At 43.2% G+C, this 15,171-nt stretch overlaps 1 non-coding gene across 1 annotated transcript; it reads left to right on the top strand.

The window, feature by feature from the left end:
* Positions 1-6,475: 6,475 nt before the first annotated feature.
* Positions 6,476-6,569, top strand: trnai-uau. The gene is made up of 2 exons: positions 6,476-6,513; positions 6,534-6,569. It is a non-coding gene; the product is annotated as a tRNA-Ile (tRNA).
* The last annotated feature ends 8,602 nt before the right edge of the window (positions 6,570-15,171 follow it).

Genomic DNA, 15,171 nt, shown 5'->3' with positions numbered 1-15,171 from the left:
AGTTATCGAGCTGACAAAGGTCGGACTCTTCACAAAGTGCTGAGATGTGCTGACTCTGTGTGTTGCCTTGTTACAAACTGAATTACCACTAAACAGTATTTGGTTAGTGAAATTAGCCCTCTCTTTCTCAGAGAGCACAGAGAACCTTCACTTGTTGCTCTTTCCTTATTTATCATTAATATGGGGTGGGACTGGTATAGTTAATTGAACAGAAATCAATTTGTCTGAATGATGATTAGATCCTAGATGAGTCCTATTCTAAAATCCAGAAATTAAAAGGCACTTCCATTTCCCTTGCCTAGAAGTTCATGTTTTTTTTTCTTAATTTAATCGCTTACATTATCTTATGTATCCAATGGAAATATCCCATTTGCTTTTTGTCAATGAAACCCGAGGGACGCTCTCTTCAAGGTTTACACAGAAAAGTCTAAATATTGCCTAAGTCTAAAATACATTTTGAAATCCGATTAGATCACCGAGAGAATCTGTGGAAATCTTTTATGACCTTCTCAAATCAATCTTGATACAGTCTGAGACTTATTTGGGCATGCTGTCTGAACAAGGCCTCTGAGTCATGGATGGAAGTCCATTGAATATTGGGTAAAGATCAGGTGACGAGATGACAGGACATGGGATGAGAATACAATCTCTGTGCTGCCTATTTCTATGTTTATGGAGTTGGAACATGTTTTTTGGCTCAGAGTGAGCGCTCCTTTGCGAGGATCTTTGTAAACGGAGCACGGAGATCAACACATGGAGCAGAGACGTCATGTAAACTGTGTTCGTGTCTGTGATGCTTGAGCAATGTGCAATTTGGATGTGTTATGTGCAGAATGTTTGAAGTTTGTAACTTTTGGTCTGAAGCTAGTTTAATGTGTGCTAAGCTAATGGTGATCTGTGCTATTTCTAGCTAATAGTGATGCTAATGATAGCTAATGCCTTTAATAGTAGTATGTGTGTTGTTTGTACAGTGCTACTTATATGTTATGTAAAGCCTGCATACTTATATGTGTTTTATTTCTGTATTGTTACAGTTTTACAAAAGAGGAGCGGACAGTGTGAACTGGCTTACTGGTGTGGTTTCCTGGTTGCTGCGTGGGGTTGGCCAGACACAGCGAAACCCAGCCTGAAACCAGCCCGAGGACACACACACACCCGCAGCCTCGCCGCGTCCCGCCGTCTCAACCCTAGTTTCTATGGCGTGATATTTGTGCCTCTATCCTGAGCACGCAATCAAACATGTTGAGCATAGAAAATGCTATTGAGCGCGCACTTGAACATTTTTGAGCACAGAGAAATATATTTTCTCTCATAAAACTCCTGCTCCGTGCGCAAGCAGACCGCTGCACGCGCTCTCTCTCCCCCGCTCGCTCGACGTCTCCAGCCTGTGCGCGCTCAGCTTTGCCTGCGCTCGCTCAAGTTGTCACAGCGTTACAAATGTGCCACAAAACCAACCAATCGGAGAACTCGAGAAGGTCAATTCTGATTGGCTGGTCGTCTCCAATCATATCTTCTATCTGAGATGAGAGAGGGATTTTCGTGATGATCAAGCATTTTGGACTTCCGCTGTCGCAACTCTTCTCTCTGGCGCTGGACCAGCCAATCAGAATTGACATTTTCGAGTTCTCCGATTATATTCATATCAAATATCATATTCATATCAAATATTCATGTGGTGGCAAGAGGGTGGCAGGAGAATTTGAGGGGTGGCATCCTCTGGCAGAAGTATATGCTGATTTAATGGCAGTCATATCAATCAATGTTAACTTGGAAAGCCACAATATTGATATTTTAACTCAATAACATTAGGTGACATTATTGTGGCACATCAGTAAAGCCTTACATAGAGATATATAAGGTGGCAGACATAATTGAATGCATTTTAACTGAACAATAACTGAATGAGTTTGTTTCTCTCTTAGACCTGCAGGGGTACCAAATACGCAGCTGTTACACACCTACTATACATTATACACTTAAGTGACTGTACAGTCAGAGTGTACTGTCTGTACACCATGTCTTTTCTACAACACTACATGTGTACATTATACAGTACATACTACATACATAGTGATGTACAAAAAACGGAAGTTCACACTAACTTAATACTTATATTCTGTAAATTCTTCACTTCCGGTTAGCATTAGCATGTGAAGAAATGCTACGTTTTCAAACCGTGAATCGAAGGTGAAATGACATGTGATGTTGTACACTGAGCACACTGGGATTAGCACTCATTTATTGATGCTGAATAACGTTTATCAGGGAATGTTTAAATAACCACAGACACCAGAATAATGTAATTTAGCAACAGAAAAAAGCAGGAATTGCATTGGACCCGCCCCCCGACGACGCCGGCCAATAGGAGAAGACCTCAGATGACAACAGGAAGAGCGAAACAATAATTGATCTCTTCTACCCAAGCCCCCAGGAAGTGCGCCGGAGTCTGATGAGATTGATTGATTGATTGATTGAAAAGTTTATTAACAGCTTGTATATTGGGTACAGTACAGTACAGCTCAAAACATACAATTATTAAGGGGATGCAGACCAGAGAAAGACTTTCGTCTTGTTTACATCAGGGTCCCCCATTTCCAATTCATCATATCATTTAAGACATATAAGACATATTTGACATACAGATGGCTTATTTACAATTTACATACAGGTGGTTTTTTACATACAGATTGCTTATTTACAATTTTCATTTTAGATTTCGTTCTAATACATCCTAACCGGACATTTAAGACATACCAAGTCTACAGACAGTTAGTAACAGAGTCTAAAATGCGAGTATATACATAGATGGGGGGGGGGGGGGGGGGGGGAGCTGTCCATTGAACGACAGGTTGAGATTTGTACCATTACCGGGGCCAGTTTTGCAATGCTCTCCCCCGAAGGTGCTCTTTAAGAGAGAATATTCGTGCTGGTCAAACGGCGGTACTACACTTCCTTTAGGTTGCTGGGCCCGGAAACACTTTTTCCCATTGACTGACATGGGGAAAGAGTGGTCTGTAACTCGTTGGATACTTTTTTAAAAACTAAATAAACTACCCAGTATGAACATTTGTATAGCCCTTATTAAAAACATTCGTTCCTCAAGTTGTACAAATGTGCTTATAACGTTATTCTTAGAGTTATTTCTCTCGGCATTATGAACGCGCATCTAACCCACGGGACCGCGCCGCCCGGCACGTTCATGTTACGTGTTCAATACTACATGAGTTTATCTTTACCCATGGATGCACAATAACAACGGACCATATCACCTTACTGCCATCCCACGGAGCTGTAATAATGGATATATTGCACATGTTTGCTGTAATTCATCATTTGTAAAATATTATACTACATGGGCTGTATGATGTAAATCTTGTACCGTAAATGTTGTATTAAATAAAGTTAATATTACCGACGTAGATTAACGTTCCTGTAGCTTCTTATTGCACTTGCAATTGTTTTAGTTACTTGTGGGCTACTTAACATGAATAATCACAGTTACTATCCTTTTACTCCATCACATTTCAAAAATAAATAGGCTATTGTTATTTTAACTCCACCACAGTAATCCATCATCAGCTTTACTTTTTAGATAAAGTTTTAACTCACAATTGATCATAACAGGCTTCAACTTATACATTTTTATATATTACCAAGTGGTTTCATGTACAACCCACACAAGTATCATGCTAAATGAAGCTCTGTTGCATGGATATCACTAGATCCTGATGTCAGCGTAATATAAAAGTACATAACGATTGATGTGTAACTTAGCATAATTGACTAGCTAGCCGCTAGCTGCTAACTGCCGCCTCGTTAATATAAATCCAGTACCATGCTGTCATGAACGCGCAGTGCTGTTACGTGTACGCAAATTCACGTGCTTAATGTGAACGAGCCTTTTGGGCGGCGTGGTTAAAGTTGCGCATGCTCTATGAGTTCTATACGGGTACTTCTCAGGCATGCCGGGTAATCTGTGACGTTTCACTCTCTCAAAAGTTGGGCCATTTTGTCATCATGCGCTAATGAGCAACTCTCATAGGAATGAATGAGGCCCCGCCTCCCACGCTGTATCCAGTTCTTATTATACATCCATGCTTCTACCCCCTGACCTGGGCTGACCATGGATGTATAATAAGAACTGGATACAGCGTGGGAGGCGGGGCCATTAATTCCTATGAGAGCTGCTCATTAGCGCATGATGATAAAATGGCCCAACTTTTGAGAGAGTGAAACGTCACAGATTACCCGGCATGCCTGAGAATTACCCGTATGTGCGCTCATAGTGCATGCGCAACTTTAACCAAAATGCTTGTTCACATCAAGCACGTCAATTTGCGTACACGTAACAGCACCGTGCGTTCATGACAGCATGGTAATGGATGGTTGTTATCATGGATTTGATATTAACGAGGCGGCAGTTAGCAGCTAGCAGCTAGCTAGTAATGATGCTAATGTAACATCAATCGTTATGTACTTATATTACGTTGTAACAGGATCTAGTGATATCCAAGCAACAGAGCTTCATTTAGCATGAAATAATTATTGCACTGTATATATATATATATATATATATATACACACAGTGCAATACGAAGCTACAGGGACGTTAATAACGTCGGTAATATTAACTTTATTTAATACAACATTTACGGTACAAGATTTAATCATACAGCCCATGTAGTATAATATTTTACAAATGATGAATTACAGCAAACATGTGCAATATATCCATTATTACAGCTCCGTGGGCTGGCAGTAAGGCGATATGGGTCCGTTGTTATTGTGCATCCATGAGATAAACGCATGTAGTGCTGAACACGTAACTTGAACGTGCAGGGGGGCGCGGTCCCGTGGGATAGAAGTGCGTTCATAATGCAGAGGGAAATAACTCTCAGAATAACGTTATTAGCACATTTTTACAACTTGAGGAACGAATGTTTTTAATAAGGGCTATACAAGTGTTCATACTGGGTAGTTTATTAAGTTAAAAAAAAATTATCCAACGATTTACAGACCACTCTTTCCCAATGTAAGTCAAAGGGGAAAAGTGTTTCCGGGCCTGGCAACCAAACGGATGTGCAGTACCGCCGTTTGGCCACCACGAATATTTTCATCTGAGTCCGGCACACTTTCTGGGGGCTTGGGGCTGACGGGAGATGAGGAGAGCGCCTCCTTTTGCAATTTCATTTGTACACCACCGCATCTTTTGTGTAATTAAATGCTGTTCACTTTTATAAGCTTCCCTTGACTCTTTTCAGTCTCTCCTGCCTTCAGGGAGGTTTTAGATGGTTTATAACAAAAAGGAGAATATACGTACGCCTAAGTGCTAGTTTTTTTGCGAGTCCAAGTACCGGTTCCCGACGTTCCGGTTTTAACCGGACTTGAACCGAAACTCCAGTACCGGTTTGGCGTACCGACGCAGCACTATGGACAATCATGCGATTAATTCCGATTAAACATTTTAATCGACTGACAGCCCTAATTTACACACGTAAATTCATCATCTTAACAGTTTTTTTTTCTGGTGATAGGCACTGCTCAATCCACTCCTCCATAGTAAAGCCACCCCGGAGGTCGAAGTTAACCTTAAATGTTTCCATCTTAAGCTTTGTTAGTTAGTTAGTTTCGTAACAGACGTAATGTAACAGCTGTAACGGTTGTAGCTTTTTCTCAGACGCAGAGGGACTTGTGAAAAGTAACTACAATTCCACCCGTGATATACGCTCATTATATCACGGCTAAGAACCAATCAGATTGCTTGATTTGACTTGTCCGTTTTATAATGTGTATTATCATTTTATGACGTTGTTCATCTTTTTTATATTCAGTGTTCCTTATAGGTTCATGTAGTTATTTGAATGTGTTTTATTTCCTCTTTATATGTGTATTATATGCACCAAACATCAAGGCAGATCTATTATAAGTAAATAAAATGAACTTGGAAATAAAATTAATTCCGATTCTTAAATAAAAAAAATATTGGTAACACTGTTTCATTCGTCATGTTTTATTTTGAAAATCCTGTATTTCTTCCGGTTTATTCGTGTCTCTGTGGGGTCTGTGGCAGGTCTGTGGCCCATGGATGTATAGTCTGTGGCCACGATCATGACAGAATGTACCCACTCCATTTTTTCAAATCTAACGTAAGCTCAAAATTCAGGGGAAACGCTGTATATTAAAAACGAATTCAATATTATTTAGTTGAAATAGATTTCTAAATGACAATGCTCGTATATGTTATATAATTGTTTCTGCCCGCTAAACCTGCTGACATGTTTCGTGTAACAAATAAGCAATCATTTTTTAATGTTTAAATCTGGCATGGACCTTTAGTACCTTGATAACGTCATCATAAACCTTTGCGTGGAGTCAGTGCAACAGCGCCAAAACAAATAAATAAGAATGAGCGATATGAGAAAATATATGGTGCTACGATTGGATTAAAAAGGCTACTGTGGTCTGGATGCAGTGAGCTCCAGTGGCGCAATCGGTTAGCGCGCGGTACTTATATGTCAGTACAATGCAGAGCAATGCCGAGGTTGTGAGTTCGAGCCTCACCTGGAGCAGTCTTTTGATACATAAAGTAAATGTTTTCACATATCACATTGTACTGTTTGCCTGAAATACAGGAAATCTTATTCAGAAGGGAATTGACGTGGTGGCTCATTGGGACATCAATATTTTAGCGTCAAACCTGATAACAAAACCATCATACTATTATCCTGACATGTAAAATATGTCTTACTTTTCTTCACAGAACGAACTTGTGGTATTTCAGCTTTGGTAAAATTAGGGGGCAGTATCTCTCCATCTGCAAAGATACAGTCTTTCAAAATGTAATAATAGGACACATCACTCATGTGTTCACAGTAGTAGTATTCCCCCTTCATATCTTCATTTGATAGTTTAAGAAATATTTACAAATAATGTATTATGGTTACTAAATTTGTGGGAACCAAATACCACATCTTGCATGCTATGGCATTTTGTTTCTTTTCACATAATAATTAAACATAAAAATCGAAAATTATTTTTCCAGTCATAGATATTAAACTGAATAAATATGTATATTTGTCAATTCTACTGATTTATTTTTCTTAAATCACAATATCATGTGGTAACATTCATTTTATTAAACATTGTTTAGTTTGCAGGGAGGAATGCAAACTAAATATTCTCATGATAGAGATTATATGACAATTATCCACCACTAGGGTTCAGTGTTGTCCACGGTTTGGTGTTTTTATTAAGACCATGATCCTGACGCAGATGTGACTGCTTGAATATGACTGGCTGCTTATGCTGTTTGAATGAAAACAGTTGGCTTGGCTTTGCTCTTCCCACTGTTGCACTCTATGCATTGTGTGTGTGTGTGTGTGTTCCCATTTCTTACACATGCTGTTACATTTTACACAAGCTGATTTGATTAGCTAGTAACTGCTGCAAGACACATATGGATATCTGAATTATTTCTTTTTACGTGTGTTGATTGAAATGTGCGTGTGTGTAAAAAGCTGAAGATGTAAAAGACATTTTCATTTTGCCATGCTTGCCATTCAAATACTTAAAAGCAGTGTGGGAGGAAAGTTTTGGGTATTATGTATGCATGAATGGAAAGATGAATATATATGATATGATGCAGACCTCAATTGAACACACACACACTCACAGTATGAACCCAAGGGAGGATGAGTAAGACGCATATCATTGACTGTCACAAGCTCAGGAGCAAGGCTAATGTAGAAAACATGGGCAGCTTGGAGACTTCAACTTGCTCCATAATGATCACTTGAGGCCAGCAGAAATGTGCATGAGATCATCATTTTGCAAAAATAGTGGCCGTGTGCGCGTATGTGTGTATAAGAATGTTGGATTGGGTGCAAAGAGAACTCCATTTCCCTCTCAAGCAAGGTGTATAGTTTACTCAAGTGTGGGATGGGAAAAAGACTCAAGAAGACACAATCTGATCCAACAAAAACATTGTTTTACTGTCCCTATCATGTTCATACCAGACTTGTTGCAGGAATATCTTCATTCTGTCAATGAATTCCTCCTTCTGTCTCCTCTTTCCTCACAAGATGTAGGCTACTTTATTTATTTACAATGTTAAAATAAATGTGAAAATCATAAGTAAAATATGATCTTTTATCAGTTATCATAACAAGATAATTCATATTTTCTAACATACAGTTATGGCGCATTTCCACTGCAACGGGGTAGCCCCGTTTAAGCGTCCCTAAGCGTCCTCGCTCAGGCTGCCTCGTTGGCAGTCCGAGGCCGTGGCGCATTTCCATTACAGTTTAGGACCTGGGGTAGCAACGCAGTGTAGGCGGGGCGATCGGCTTTGTTTTTGTTCACATTTCGAGTTGTTCCGTCGAGCTCCCGCTGGATTTTATCATCCCCAATAGGCGCTTTCACACTGCGGTACTTTTCCCACAAAGGTTCATGTGAACTTAGTTCATGTGAACTCTTTAGTTCGCATGAACTAAATACAGATCGCGTTCACACTGGAAAAAGTCCCTGGGGGTGGATTAGGCAAATGAAGCCGCTGACGTCACTTGTTCTTCTTCTGCTTTGGGTTTACTGGCAGGCCGCAAACCACTTCACGGCGTATACTGCCGCCCAAAGTCCCCGGCCGGAAGTCCCCGGAGTTAGGGACTGGCTTCAGTAGAAGCTGCTGGGACTCCTAGCAGTTTCTACTGAAGCCTTCCGAGTAAATCGCCAGAACGCCGACACCTCCTCATCTCCACCGCTCCCATGTTTTATTTTGTGTTGCCATAAGTTAGTCTCTCTGCGTTTCTGCGCTGGGCTAATGCTAATGCTAATAATGCTAATGCGAGGATAATAAAATGGCGGCTTCACAAAACTTTTTGGGAGTTTTGCGGGGCGTGGTTTGCAATCCTTCCAGCCAATCAGAAATTTAGCTCTTTTCTCACAAAAGAGCCGTTCGAAAGTCCCTGCTCTCTAGCAGGGACTTTCGAGGGGGTAAAAAGGTTCACATGAACTAATTTTAGTACCGGCTCTTTTTGGTGTGAACGCGATAAAAGAGTTCACATGAACTAAGTTCACATGAACCTTTGTGGGAAAAGTACCGCAGTGTGAAAGCGCCTATAGAGATGTAGGAACGTCGTCACCTCCTCGGTCGACCACGGTGTGCTTTTCTTATTAGACGTAGCCATTTTTGTAGTACATCCGTTTACAAAATGCTGTTTATAAAAATGCTGCAAGCTTGCTTCTAAATATATATGCGACGCTAGGGATGAACTCGCGCGTGATCTTGTGACTATTCTCTCTGACCAATCAGCAGTCGAGAGTGTTGACGTCACTAGTTCAGCCCTGGCCCTGGTCTGATAGAACCACGATTTTATGGGGCCGGAAAAAGAGGGAAAAGTACCCGCTAGCCGGTACTAGGCTATATGGAAAGGCCACCAAAAGCTGGCCTGGCCGCTTGAGGACGATTAAGGACGCTTAAACGGGGCTACCCGCTGCAGTGGAAATGCGCCATTAGATAATGAATTAGATGTGATCAGATTAAAGGAATTGTGATGTGCAAAAGCTAGAGAGAAGAGAGTGCAAAAGCTGCATGTGCTTTTAAATTAAACTTGTCACTGCAGCGTAATGTCGGCTATTTTTTTTGTTGCAACAATGTTAGCCGAATCCTACTGTAAGGGTTTCAACCACAGTGTATGCTAAAATGTTAGCATGAATCCTACAGCCATTCAACTTAATAGTGTTGCAACAGGGAGCCTGCTACTCTCACATTGTTAACAAAGAGTGCTCTGTCTGTCTTGCGCCAAACATTACATATTATTTACATGAAGCCTGATGCATGTCAACCATGTCAACCCGGTGAATGCTAAAGTGCTAGCATGATGTCTTTGCCGAACATAGCTGTTCACTTCCTGTGAATGTTGTGTGTGAAAAAGCGTTAGCGCAGAGTTTACTGCCTAGCTAAAGTGTTAGCATTGAGTCTGTTCTCTCTAAACATAGCACTTTATTGTCTGTGAAGGCTGTGTGTGCGAAAGTGTAAGCACAAAGGTCACTGTATCTTTTTTTGGCATATGCTAATGTTTTAGCATGGAGTCTTTTGTCCGTCAATATAGTTCGACCAGCGCCATATAGATAGAATATGACTCTATCATATTAGATATATCATAGATTCTATCTATATGGCGCTGAGTTCGACTAAATATAAAGACATCATTGGGGTTAACTGCATTGCAACATATGTGTGCTAAAAGGTTAGCTAGTTGTCTGTTGTTTCTAAACATAGCATATTGTAACATATCATCTTGCAGTCCACTTTCTGTCAATGTATTGTGAGCTAAAATGCAAGCGCAAAGCATAGTGTCTCTCAATATGAACCCAGTCTCTCACGGCATTTCGTGTTATAGGCACGAAATTAATCTATTGATTCGTGTTCACCAACACGATTTCCCCATTTTTTTCGTGTCAGACAGAACGATTTTAAAACAATGTAAATAATAACAAATTAGATGGAAAAAAAGGTTTAAAAAATACTGATTTCAGTATTCTGACACAGTTTCTGTGTTTTGTGTTGCACTGTTGGAGAAGCCTGTGAAACAAGATTTTCATCGACATAACTACACTGTAGCTATGTTCGTTTGACAAATAAAGAACCTTGAACCTTGAGAACGATTTTAGAAGCAATGGATTTCTATTTGTAGTATGTTTCGTGCCTGGCCTGCACCAAATATTAACAAATTAGAAGGAAAAAAATATTTTAAAAATACAGATTTCAGTATTCCGAGGCTCTGAATCCCATAGGCGGCGCGTGAGTCTCAGGTTTGGGAAGGCTAAATAACTTTTTTTTACCTTATGCTGCCCGCCTCCGGCGTCTATAGAAAAGAGATCAACTCAGTGAAAGCACCACCTGCTGACCAATCAGAGCTTACATCTATCAAGTCATATTACAGGATAAAGGAAATACAGTTTAAACTGCCGTATGCAGAGAAGACGCCGACGTGTCGCACTTATCATTCATATCACATCATCAATCAGATCATCGATCATATAATATCATATATTTCCTTATGAGTCAGCTTCTCTAGCCGTATCTGGCCGTGCAACACTTACATTGTCACATATACTGTATGCAGACGTATTATTTTAAGCAACACATTAAGTTGACGAAACACTCAACTCAAATGTAATTAAAGTCAGATCCACTCGTGTCTTATATGGGGCAGTATCATAAAACTGTTGTACGTAGTTTATTTATTTTTTAACCAGTTGTTCTGTATTCTCCTTGCAAGTGCAACTATGTGGCTTGTATCCTGGATTATATGTTTAAGTCATGGATGTTTAAAGCTCATATTTGTCTAATATTAGTTTACTTTTAATTAATGAAGTATGACACTGCGCTGTCAGTACACTTTTCCCTGTTTGTGATTGGTCAAATGTAGCTAACCCCGCCCCTTTCACGTGAACGCGCTCTCAGCTGGAGAGAGAAACTCTGGCCCTTTCTCATTTCATCAAATCCCCCTCCTCGACTCCTCGGTCCTCCGGTAGTGACCCGGAAATTAATTTTAGCGCGCCATGTTGAAGGACATCTCATTTCTCTAAATGCACGTCGAGGACCGAGCATCGAGCATCGAGGAGCCTCTCTGGAGGAGCTATAACCGAGGATACACTGATGGGTCCTCCACGGTCCTCCACGGCTCCTTTGCGGATGCATTTCCGGGAACAGAGATGTTTCAAAAGAGGTTTCTCAATACTCAAATTTCCCCTCCTCGACTCCCCTCCTCGAGACTTGGTGCCGCCCACAGGAGATGCGAGCGGAGGACTGAGGAGGGGAACCGAGGAGAGAGGAGTGGAAGCAGCAGGCGGTTAGAGAAATGAGAACTCCTCTCCTCTGAGTGGTCATTTTAAAGAGACGTCCATTAATGATGACAGGAGGCACAGCAGCCCTCTGTCTGATGGACAGATGTGTTCATGACCACTTATATGTTTACTTTGATTAATTCACAGTGCGGTATAATGAGACAATAACAGGCTACAGATGCGGACATATACACACACATATATTTATATCCAATTTCAGAATCAAACAAGTATGAGAGCACTCTCATAATAATGTAACACAAACCCGGATGTCGGGGCGCCCAGGCATGTTGAACTCCCTCCGATCGTCGCTCCCGTCTCCGTGTCTGGATGCGCCGATCAATGCGGGAAGTCAGCTCAATCAGCCCATCCAGTGAGTTGGGCAGATCAAAAGACACCAGCTCGTCTTTAATGTAAGCCGCCAAGCCACGCAGAAAGGCGTCACACTGGGCTGCAGAATTCCAGTTGCTGAGGCGGCCCCTGGTGCGAAACCCAATAGCATAATCCACCACAGATCCATTACCCTGGCTCAGGCTCAGTAGTCCTCCTGCAGTGTCTGGACCCACAGACATGGGTCCAAACACCTTGCGTAGCTCCGCGGAAAAAGCGGGGAAAGAAGAGCAGGCGGGTCTGCTGCTCCCATTCAGCTGTGCCCCACAGTCGGGATTTCCCAGTCAGATGATTGACCGTGAACGCCACACGAGCTGCGTCAGAAGCGAAAGTTTGTGGCTGCAGTGCGAACAGGATAGAACAGTTATGGCGCGTTTCCACTGCAGCGGGTAGCCCCGTTTAAGCGTCCTTAACCGTCCTCATGCGGCCAGGCCGGTTTTTGGTGGCGTTTCCATATAGCCTAGTACCGGCCAGCGGGTACTTTTTCCCTCTTTTTCCGGCCTCATAAAATCGTGGTTCCCTCAGACCAGGGCCAGGGCTGAACTAGTGACGTCAACACTCTCGACTGCTGATTGGTCAGAGAGAATCGTCACAAGATTGCGCGCAAGTTCATCCCTAGCGTCGCATATATATCTAGAAGCAAGCTTGCAGCATTTTTATACACAGCATTTTGTAAACGGAGGAGCTACAAAAATGGCTACTTCTAAGAAAAGCACACCGTGATCGACCGAGGAGGTGACGACGTTCCTACATCTCATTGGGGATGATCAAATCCAGCGGGAGCTCGACGGAACAACTCGAAATGTGAACAAAAACAAAGCCGATCGCCCCGCCTACACTGCGTTGCTACCCCAGGTCCTAAACTGTAATGGAAATGCGCCACGGCCTCGGACGGCCAGCGAGGCAGCCCGAGGCCTGAGCGAGGACGCTTAGGGACGCTTAAACGGGGCTACCCCGCTGCAGTGGAAACGCGCCATTAGTAAGAAACGGGCTGCAGCCCTCCGGTTCCCCGGCATATCGCTCCGGAGTTCCCACCCGAGGCTCTGGAGTAAATCCCATCGGAAAGGATGCAGAAGCGGGGGCCGGCGGCATGGGAAGAGGCGCTGGAGCAGCCACTACTGCCGCTAGCTGCTGCACAGTAGCCGTTAGCTGCTGTAGCTGCGCAGCTAAATAGGTTAGCGTCTGGTCGTGTGTAGAGTTAGCATGATGAGCCTCGGTGGCCAGGGAGGCTATCGAGGCTTCCTGCCTCTGGAGAGCGTCCTCAACTCTCTCAAAACGGTCTCTAGGTGAAGAGGAGTGCGCTGGGTCCATGTTCTGGCCAGATCGTTCTGTCACAATCTTATGAAGGACCCAAATGCAGCACTCGAGAAACCACGGAGTATTGGTAATGTACTTTATTGGTAATAATACCAGAGCAGAGGAATACCGGATGATGTACAGGCAAACGAACCGGAGGACAGCGGGCAGAAGGTGAGTCAGGGCCGGGCAGAAGGTCAGGGAGCAGGCGAGGCGGTCAGCGTAGGAACAGGCAGGGTCAGACAGCAGGCAAGGCAGGATAGTCCAAGGACAGGCAGGATCAGGGATCAGGCAGAGCAGGCAGGTCGGGGACAGGCAGGGTCGGAACCGGGTAGGCAATCTGATGACAAACGCGTGAAAGACTAGCATGAAGGCAAAGTACGATCTGGCAACGGGTGTGTGTCTGGTGAGGGTTTAAATACTGGCAGTGAAGCTAATGGGTGCAGAAGAGAAAGAGAGTGAGCAAAAACGTGGGTGTGGTTAACAGGTGAGACAGGTGAATGGAAAACTACTGGTGAAAGATGGAGCAGACTGTGACAGTATGATCCTATCCGTGACATATGGATCTTAACAAAGATCCGCTATACAGTAGTAGCCTACCAGACATACATCTACCGTACTGTATCAGAGTTTATTTCACATGAGCTCCAGTGTGGAACCCCACTGCACCCCCTGGTGGATCAATGATCCATTGCAGCTGGCTTCATTATAATTACATTTATTTATCAAGGGGGCGGTCTCAAGTCAGGCTGGAGGTTTTCCCTTGATCGAGGGCAAACCCTGTGCCGGCCACGGCCCTCGCGTTTCAAACTGTCTGAAATTGTCTGTACCTCAAAGACCGCACCTACAGGGTAACTTGGAGACGGTCCGAGTCCGACCCTTGTCAATTAACTACAGGGGTCCCTCAGGGGTCTGTTCTTGGTCTCCTCCTCTTCTCTCTGTACACAAACTCGCTCGGATCAGTCATTAGCCTGCATGGTTTTTCATACCACTGCTACGCTGACGACACCCAATTAATTCTGTCCTTTCCCCGCTCAGAGACCCAGGTCGTTGCACGCATCTCTGCTTGTCTAGCAGACATCTTTCAGTGGATGTCTGCTCACCACCTCAAGCTCAACCTTGACAAGACTGAACTGCTTTTCCTTCCGGGAAAAGATTGTCCCACTCCTGACCTAACAATCAACATCGGCCCCTCTGTTGTTTCCCCGACTCAGAATGCAAGGAATCTGGGTGTGACCCTAGATAACAACCTGTCCTTCACTGCAAACATCGCTGCTACAACCCACTGCTGCAGATACACTCTTTACAACATCAGGAGGATACGTCCCCTCCTGACCCAGAAAGCGACACAACTTCTGGTCCAGTCTCTCGTCATCTTACGCCTAGACTACTGCAACTCCCTCGTGGCTGCTCTACCTGCATGTGCCATCCGACCTCTGCAGCTCATCCAGAATGCAGCGGCTCGTCTGGTCTTCAACCTTCCTAAATGTTCCCACACCACACCGCTCCTCCGCTCACTTCACTGGCTTTCAGTAACTGCTAGAATCCACTTCAAGACACTGGTACTTGCGTACCATGCTGCGAATGGATCTGGCCCTTCCTACATCCAGGACATGGTTAAACCATACACCCCAGCAT

The sequence above is a fragment of the Gymnodraco acuticeps genome, unplaced genomic scaffold (genome assembly GCF_902827175.1).
Source record: "Gymnodraco acuticeps unplaced genomic scaffold, fGymAcu1.1, whole genome shotgun sequence".
Lineage (NCBI taxonomy): Eukaryota > Metazoa > Chordata > Actinopteri > Perciformes > Bathydraconidae > Gymnodraco > Gymnodraco acuticeps.
This window is presented reverse-complemented; position numbering and strand designations above follow the sequence as displayed.